Source organism: Microtus ochrogaster, chromosome 15 (assembly GCF_000317375.1).
Source record: "Microtus ochrogaster isolate Prairie Vole_2 chromosome 15, MicOch1.0, whole genome shotgun sequence".
NCBI lineage: Eukaryota > Metazoa > Chordata > Mammalia > Rodentia > Cricetidae > Microtus > Microtus ochrogaster.
The window spans coordinates 43865407-43873620 of NC_022017.1; the positions used below are offsets into that span (position 1 = coordinate 43865407).

The 8214-nt window shown below is 48.4% G+C and overlaps 1 protein-coding gene across 1 annotated transcript in view; it reads right to left on the bottom strand.

Annotated features, from left to right (window-relative positions):
* Zhx2 (zinc fingers and homeoboxes 2) overlaps positions 1-8214 on the bottom strand; it is a 137663-nt gene that overhangs the window by 1996 nt on the left and 127453 nt on the right. The gene's annotated exons all lie outside the window — the stretch shown is intronic.

Consider the following 8214-nt stretch of genomic DNA (forward strand, 5'->3'; position numbering starts at 1 on the left):
GAGAGAGAGAGAGAGAGAGAGAGAGAGAGAGAGAGAGAGAGAGAGAGAGAGAACACACGTGTGGGGGTCCTAGGACAACCGTGGGACTGGGTGTGTTCCAGGAATCAAACTCAAGCTTGACAATGATGTCACCAACTGGAACGTCTTACCAACCTTCTTAATAAAGTTTTTAGACATGGGCATAAACATGTATGCTCCTCCTACCTTTTGTAACAATGTTGATGATGATTACTGATGGACAGGTAAAAAGTCAGGCCCAGAAAAAGGTAGGCAAAGCTTATCTCCGCCCACCTTTTTTTCCTTTTGCATTTATCCCAAATACATGTGTGCGTGGCTTCAGGCACTAGAAGCATTCTTCAGATGCCGTGGACGCTGATTCTCCTCTGCCCTTCTTGGAGTATGTGGCCATGGTCAGGGTTCAGGCTGTGGGGGCTGGAACTCTCAAAGTGAAGGTGGAAGTGGGATCCCTGTCCAGGGGTGTCTCCTCACAGCCCAAACCTAAAGGGCAGCCGGTCAGCAAGCACCCCTAGACTGCTCTAATTTCCCCTCCAGTCCCACGTTCCTGCTAGGCGTGAAGAGACGGCGGTAGGGATGATGGCCCTGCCTCTGTTTCTCACAGCCCCACCATGTTCACATAATGGAGCAGGGCAGACAAAGCAAGCCCTGGCCCCACGCTCCCTTTCGCCACCCGCAACAGCCATTTGTCCCCTGGCATATTCTAGTGTCAGGCTCCTGATTAAAGAGGCCCCGGGGCACCGGGCATGGTCCTGTTCTCCTATCAGAGTGGCAGTTTCGAGCCACTCCATTTACTCTCTTTCCTGCCTTCACTAGCTGCCCTGGGAACCAGGCCCAGTTTTCCTCGTGCCTCAGGCCCTGCACGGATGAGATCTGACTTAGCTGGGCGATGTTCTCGGGCCTTTCTCCTCCGCCTACTCACAGTGTTTCCAGTCCTTGACCTTAGCACACAAGGGATTCTCTCTCAGCGACACAGCCAAGACACCGTCCAGCATGGCTGTCACATACTGCCTTCACTTGTCTAGTTGACTGTCGTTGGTAGGAGGTAGTGCCATGGCCATGGGTGGTACCCACTGTGTTCCTTGCTGGCTCCAGCCATCATCTCTTTGTAGTGCCCGACCCACATGGGATACTCAACAGGCATTTGTCAGTGAGTATGGGGAGTGTGTGTGAGCTGTCACGGTGGTGGCTGTTGTAAATGGGAATGAAAAAGTCCACATTTGAGGGGTGGCTGTTTTCTTTAGACCCTATCGTTGTGCTTAGTCTGTGTGGCCCCTTGTTAACTCCCTAGGGAGTCTTATCACTTGATCAGACACCCCCAAGCAGAGTATGCATGCCCAGTGGGTCACCTCACCCCAGAGCTTTGGAGGAGGCTGCAAGGCGCGAGGTACATTTTCTTATGACCTCCGTTGGAAAGGCTTTGCCTTCTAGGATGTCCAACCCCACCAGAAACACCTTCCAGGCACAGGAACCCTTCCTACTTCCCACATCGACTCTGAGGACAGTTCGCCACGTCGACAATCGAATTCTGACAAAATCCGCTTCCCTAGTACTCTACGTGTTGGTGAAGCGTGAAGAAACAAACAGAACCATGTGACAGCTCTGTTTTGCTTTGTTTTTCTATTTTCCCATTAGGACTTTCTCTCGGGCCCCCGAGGACTTGGGAGAGAATAACTGTGCACTTCATGAGAGAGATGGTGACTCTCTTCCCGTAACATAGACTCTCATTCTCTCTGTCTCTGTCTCTGTCTCTCCCATACTCCCCTGCTCCTTTCCTTTCGTGATAACTGGCTGCTGGTGGCACTGGGAGGTTGAAAGGAAAAGTCCTTGTTATCTGTGGTCTTGGCTTTGCAAATGTCCACTCATGGCTCATCTTTTTCATCCTATTCCAAGCAGGGGCTGAGGAGCTGTTGGAATGGGGGGGGGGGTGGAAGCTCTTCTGCATCTGGTTCCGCTTCCTCTCAAAGTCCTCTCCATCACTAGGTCCCGGTTCCTCTGAACAGTGCTGAGTGCTACACAGATACTCCAGGTCCATGTGGTGCTCCTCATCTGCGGTGGTTCAAATGAAAACGGCCCCCTTAGACTCACAAACAGGGGCATTATTAGGAGATATGCCCTTGTTGGAGTGGGCGTGACCTTGTAGGAGGGTGGCTTAGGGGTTTTAGAAGCTCAAGCCAGGCCCAATGACTTACTTGCTCTTCCTGCTGCCTGCTGATTCAGATGTAGAACTCTGAGCTACTTCTCCTGCACCATGTCTGCCTGTATGCCTCCATGCTTCCCACCATACTGATAATGGACTAAACCTCTGAACTGTAAGCCATCCCCCAACTATAAGTTTTCCTTTATAAGAGTTGCCATGGTCATGGTGTCTCTTCACAGCAATAGAAACCCTAAGACAGAAGTTGGTACCAGGGTCTGGTGGATTGCTGTGATAGGCTGGGCTATGTTTTTATATGGAGGAATGGGGACTTTGGGACTCTGGGTTAAGAGAGCGTCTAATGCTTTAAGTGCAGCTTAAAGGCAATACTACTAGGAACATGGAAGACAGCGGTGCTGAGGGTAACTTGAACTGTGGGATCCCTGCTCAAGAGGTATCGGAGGGGAAGAACATTAATATGTGGCCTAGAGATTGTTCTTGTGATATTTTGGCAAAGAACATGGTTACTTTCTGCCCTCGTTCAAAAAAAAAAAAAAAAAAGTCTGCCCAAGGCTAAATTGAAGAGTTAGGGATTAACAGTTTTGACAGAGAACATTTCAAAACAACCCAGCATTGATTTTGTTGCTTATTAGTGGCCAGTGTTCTGCAGACCCATAATGAAAAAAAGCGAGCTGAGCAAGAAAAGTTACAAAACAGACAGTTTGAGGAGAAAGGCGCACCAGGAAAAGGTTTAAATGTAATAAAGGGACTCAGAGCCTCAGGGAATGACCCCACCGAACCAGGCTTCAAGTCTGTGAAAGGAATTGAAGAACAGTTCAGGTCTGGGTATGGGGGGTCCATGCTTTTAATCCCAGCACTCAGGAGACAGGCAAGCACATCTCTGGGTTCAACATTAGCCTCGTCTACGGAGTGAGTTCCAGGACAGCCTAGCTTAGGCAGTGGAAGAAACCAGCGAAAGCAGAAAGCTGGTGAAAATGTAATTGAACAAGGGGCCATGCTCCAACCCCAGCAAGCAACAGCCAAGGCCAACAGCACAGAGTGGACTCTGAGGATCGTTCAGGCCACAACCACAGAGACAGATAGCATGGCTGGGGCTCGAAGAGAATCAGAGCCTATGTGCCAGAGGAGGGAGTCCCTTCTTAGAGCTTTGAGGATGGGGATGGGCTCCATTGCAAGAGCCTGCCTCCACGCTGGTTCCCAGACAGAGGCTGCCTCCATGCTGGCTCCCAGGCAGAGTTTGCCACTGTGCTAGTTCCCAGGCCGAGCCTGCCTTCACGCTGGTTACACATCTAGGTTTGGGTTTGGATCTCAGCTTCACTACCTTCTTACACGATGACCTTGGGTATGTCATCTTTCTTTGTGTCTTTTCTAGGGTCGCACGTAAAGAAACTCCTGCTGATCGCAGTTGCTGTGAGGATGAGCGAGCATGTGCGTGCCTAGCGTGGTAAATACCCCCCGCACATGTCAGCCCATGTTGTTGCCCCAGGCCTCTCACGCATACCCCTCTCGTTATACAGCGAAAGCATGGCGTGAGCTCGCACAAGCGGGGTCCAACGGAAAATGTCAGTGTGGAAAGGCAGGAAGTAGCCAGCCAACTTCACCATATGGAGAGGCAGAAGAAAGTTCACAGGCATCGCTACCGAGCAGGTGCCGCTCTTAATGCCAGCGCCCGGGGGCTCTCTCTTATCTTCTCATTTAACTCCGACAACCACAGACCACGCTATAAGTGTTGCTGCGTGAACCGTATGTGTATACTGGAGCCCTGTGTTTGCAGCTAAGATCTTTAAATAGGTAATTAAGTGGAGAACAATCAAGTACTAATCTAATAGGGCTGGGTAAGCAGAGAAAAAGATGCTGGGGGTGTGAACGCACAGTGGCTGTTCACACAGTCCACGTGAGGATGAAGGTGGCCTTCTGAGAACCAAGGCGTGCTAGTAACGCCGTGGAAGCTCTACTAGGAGAGGCGAATTGCTTGGGGCTGGATCTTGATGTTTATGTCAGGGTCCAGTTCCACTCTCTCAGGCAAGTGACCAGCTGGCCTCCTGTTCCTGCCACCATGCCTTACCCACCTTGATAAAACGTGTCTCCTAGAACAGTAAGCAAGAACGAGTCCTTTCTCCCATAAAGCACTCCTAATCAGGTGTTTGCTTACAAGAAGGGTCACGATTACAGTGTTTAACGGGGTTATGTCTAAAGTATGGGAGTTCCTCAGAAACAACAAAAGTCACAGCAACAAGAAGAATCCAATACCCCCCCCCCCACTAAAACCTCAAACAAACAGAAAAGCTAAAAATAGAGCTATCATTTATCTAGCTGTGTAGCCAAAAGACCTACAGGGAGTACAATACTAGAGATATTCACATAGCCATGGTTACTGCAGCGTGACTCACAAGAGCTAAGACATGCAATAAATCTAGATGCCTGTCAAAAGGCAAACAGACAGAAGCCAGTATTGTGTACGCAACACAAGAGTGTTTCTTCATAAAGGAGAACAGGACTCATCACAGATGGGGTCTGGAGCTCACGGTGTTAAGAGAAATAAGCCAGACACAGAAAGACAAACATCACCCATTTCCTCTTGTATGTAGAAACAAAAGAAATCAGAACAAACAACACAACATTGGACGTGGAGGCGGAGGGCTATCAGTGGGGTGACTACCAGGGGGTAAGAAGGAGGCCTGGGGAAAAGGGAGAAGGTGAGGGTGGACACAACCAAAGCACATACAGAGATGCCATGAAGAAACCATACGTTTGCACAAATGACGTAGTAATTATGATGAAAACATGATAGTGCGTGAGATCATCACACACGCACACACGCTCCATGCTTCTTGTCTCTGAACTGCTTTGGGAATCTACCAGCAAGAAGGCCATCACCAGATGGTCATTCAACCGTGGACCTCTGAGAGCGTAGCCAGAATCAACCGCTTTTCTTTCAAAGCCATCTGGCCTGTGTTTCTAGCAACAGCAAATGGACAGGGAAAACAGGGACACAGCCCACCTCCTCCAGGTCTGCCCCGGGAACTCAGACTGATGAGGAGGGGTTCCTGATTTCCAGGGTCTGGTAGGGGAAAGGAGGCGTGCAAACTAATGATTGGGGTATATTCATTCATTTCATTTCATTCATTTGTTCGTTCATTCATTCATTCATTTGTTCGTTTGTTCATTCCTTCATTCATTTGTTCCTTCATTCATTTGTTCATATTCACTCATTCATCCTTCTGCATATAGACAGCAATCTGAACAGTGTGTGAGGGGCATACATATTCTGGGCCCTGAGTTGTAGTCAGCATGCAATAATTAAGCAGCCTTAAATATTTTGAGCAAGCTGAGCCATGGCAAGTTTTTTCTTCATCTTCTTTTTTTTTTTTATTTTGACATTTCACAAATTTCACACCTTCCCCGAGCCATCATTAATCACCAAGAGTTAGAACTGTCAGAAATCTGGAGGCCGCGAAGAGAGTGGCTGGAGAGCTTGAGCCAAATTTAGACACCAGCCAAGTGAATTCTGGGGAGTTTGCTTTAGGTTTCTGAGTTCCCTTTGTTTGAAGGAGAAGAAGGCTTGCACGTGTGGCTTGGTGGGTGGACTTTTCTTTCCCCCCCAGAAAAGCCACCTTTCTCCCTCTGGGCTCCTCTGATTTCTGTGTGCAGAGCTTGTATAAAACAGTCCAGATGGTGGGGGCTGGAGACATGGCTGTGTGATTCCCAGTACATAATGTTCTTGCAGAGGACCCAAGTTTGGTTCCCAGAATCGTAAGTGCCTGTAACTCCAGCACCGATGGATCCAGCGCTCTCTTCTGGCCATATTGGGTACTGCACTCACATGCACACTCCTCCCCCTCTGTGCACACATAATTAAAAAATAAAATGTTTTTAAAAGGAACAGTCCAGAGGGACTTCTGGTTTATGTATACATCTTACCGTTTTAGGCTAAGATCCAGGTAGGGGCCTTTTTGGTAAAGTCACACATACACCACATGCGCGCACACATACACAGTGCTCAACATGAAGTGGGTTCTCTGAGGCTCCTGCTGAGCAATGCACTATGGTTTGAATTCTGAAATAGTTCCCACAGGCGTGTGATTTGAGTGCCCTGTCCCCCATCTGATGGCGTTATTTCAAAGGCTTTGGAGTATTTAAGAGGCAGAAAATGGCTGGGCGTGGTAGGCCACAAGAGGCAGGTCTCTGAAGAATATATCTTCTCTGATTCTGGGCCGTTTTCTTGGCTTCCTGGTCCTCACTGTAATGAAGTCTCTTCTGGGGACAGATGTGACCCTGTTCCCATGCTTTTCCTGCTACAATGAACTAAGACTTCTGAAACTGTGAACCAATAACAAATTTGCCTTTCGAAAGTTGTCTCTGTGTCATGTGTATTGCAATTAATACAGAATGTTATATTAGCTTCTGCTTCCAAGCATATTATGCCTACAACATATGTGTATATGTTACATGTACATGTGGAGGGCAGACATTGGGTTTCTTTAATCATTCTGCACCTTAGATTTTGAAATAGGATCTCTTGATGAACCTGGAGCTTACCAATTTGACTAAAGTGATTGACAAATAAACTTTGAGATCCTCCTGTCTCTGCATCCCCAGGGCTGGGATTACAGGTATGTGGCCCTGCTATGCTCAGCTTTTTACAGGGACATTCAACAGTCATGTTAGTCAACTGAACCATCTCCCCAGTCCCAATACATGTATTGAGCATATCCATGGATTTCGAGAGATCCATAATCTAGGGAGCCTTTTTTTTCCACTGTCTAAGATGGAAGACATCTTTGAGGGTTGCTTCTGGCTAGGACTTGGACCAGTTTTCAGATGCTATTGCCTGTGCGTCCTGCAGACCCATCCTCCAGAACATGGCACCCTGGACAATCAGGAGGCCATCGTGAATATGTGATAGCGCCTGGTAAAGCCCCAGTAATCTAGTTCAGGAATATTCTGTAAGCTCACACTGACCATAATCAGAAAATGGGAATATAGGTACTTCCTACATCTCTGAGTGCTCTGGTGTTAATTCAGCAGTCCACTTCCAACCGCCTGGGCATTCTACACACCCTTAGGTAGAAGGTGGATGGCAGTAAAAAGGGAATGGAAAGAGGGTGACCAACAGCAACGGGACATTTCAGATGGTGGCAGGAAGGAACTACGGTATATATGTCCCCATCACATGACGTCATACTGGCTAGTAACAGAAAGTATAGTCTCTGCTCTCAGCCCAACTGAGCTCTGTTGGGAATGGGAACCAACCAACTGCCTCCCTCCATTGTCTTTAGGTATCCACCATGGCAGCCAGGACACAGGATGCTCTCTATATATTGTTCCAGGGGACTGACCCTATTGTCTGCTCTAGGGTGGGAAGAAATAGCAACCATGTAATTTCAAGGTCACAAAGAGACGTTCAGGGCAAGCTAGCGCATTCATGAGAAAAACAAGACAAGACATTCACAAAAACCAAGACAAGATCCAACAAAACCACTGTTTCAACAGGGGAGACATAGCTAGAATGGAGGGGCTTTCTAAGAAGGTGGGGAACATGGCCAGAGAGAGGGAAACGACACAAAGCAGCCAGCTAGCGGTGGCCCGTTGACACTCCTGTTGATACGCAGGACTCGGGCCTATCAACGGCATCTCCTCTGTGTGCTGTATCCTTTGCCCCGACTCACAGGCAGTTCCTCCAGAAGATGTGTGGGTCCTCTGGGTTGGCAGCTCATTAAACTGTTGCTGGAGCTGGCTAGAAAGGGGGTTTTACTGACTTGCCTGGCACCTCGTTTTATCATGCAATACACGAGTTCATAACGAGCAGCGTGGCTGGCCCAAGTTGTCTCAGTTCACCAGCACGGAGGGGTGGAGCTTCCAGGGTTTCCTTCAGGACCATACAAAGCATCCTAGAGACCCTTACTTTTGTTTGTCAAGGATGACTTGGGAGGCCCCTTCTGTGGCTTTTCCAGTGATCTCTAGAGCAGCCCACCTGGCCAAACCACAGGCCTTTCCAGCTTATGTTTCAGGATGCCCTTGTGATCTATCAGCAAAGGAGC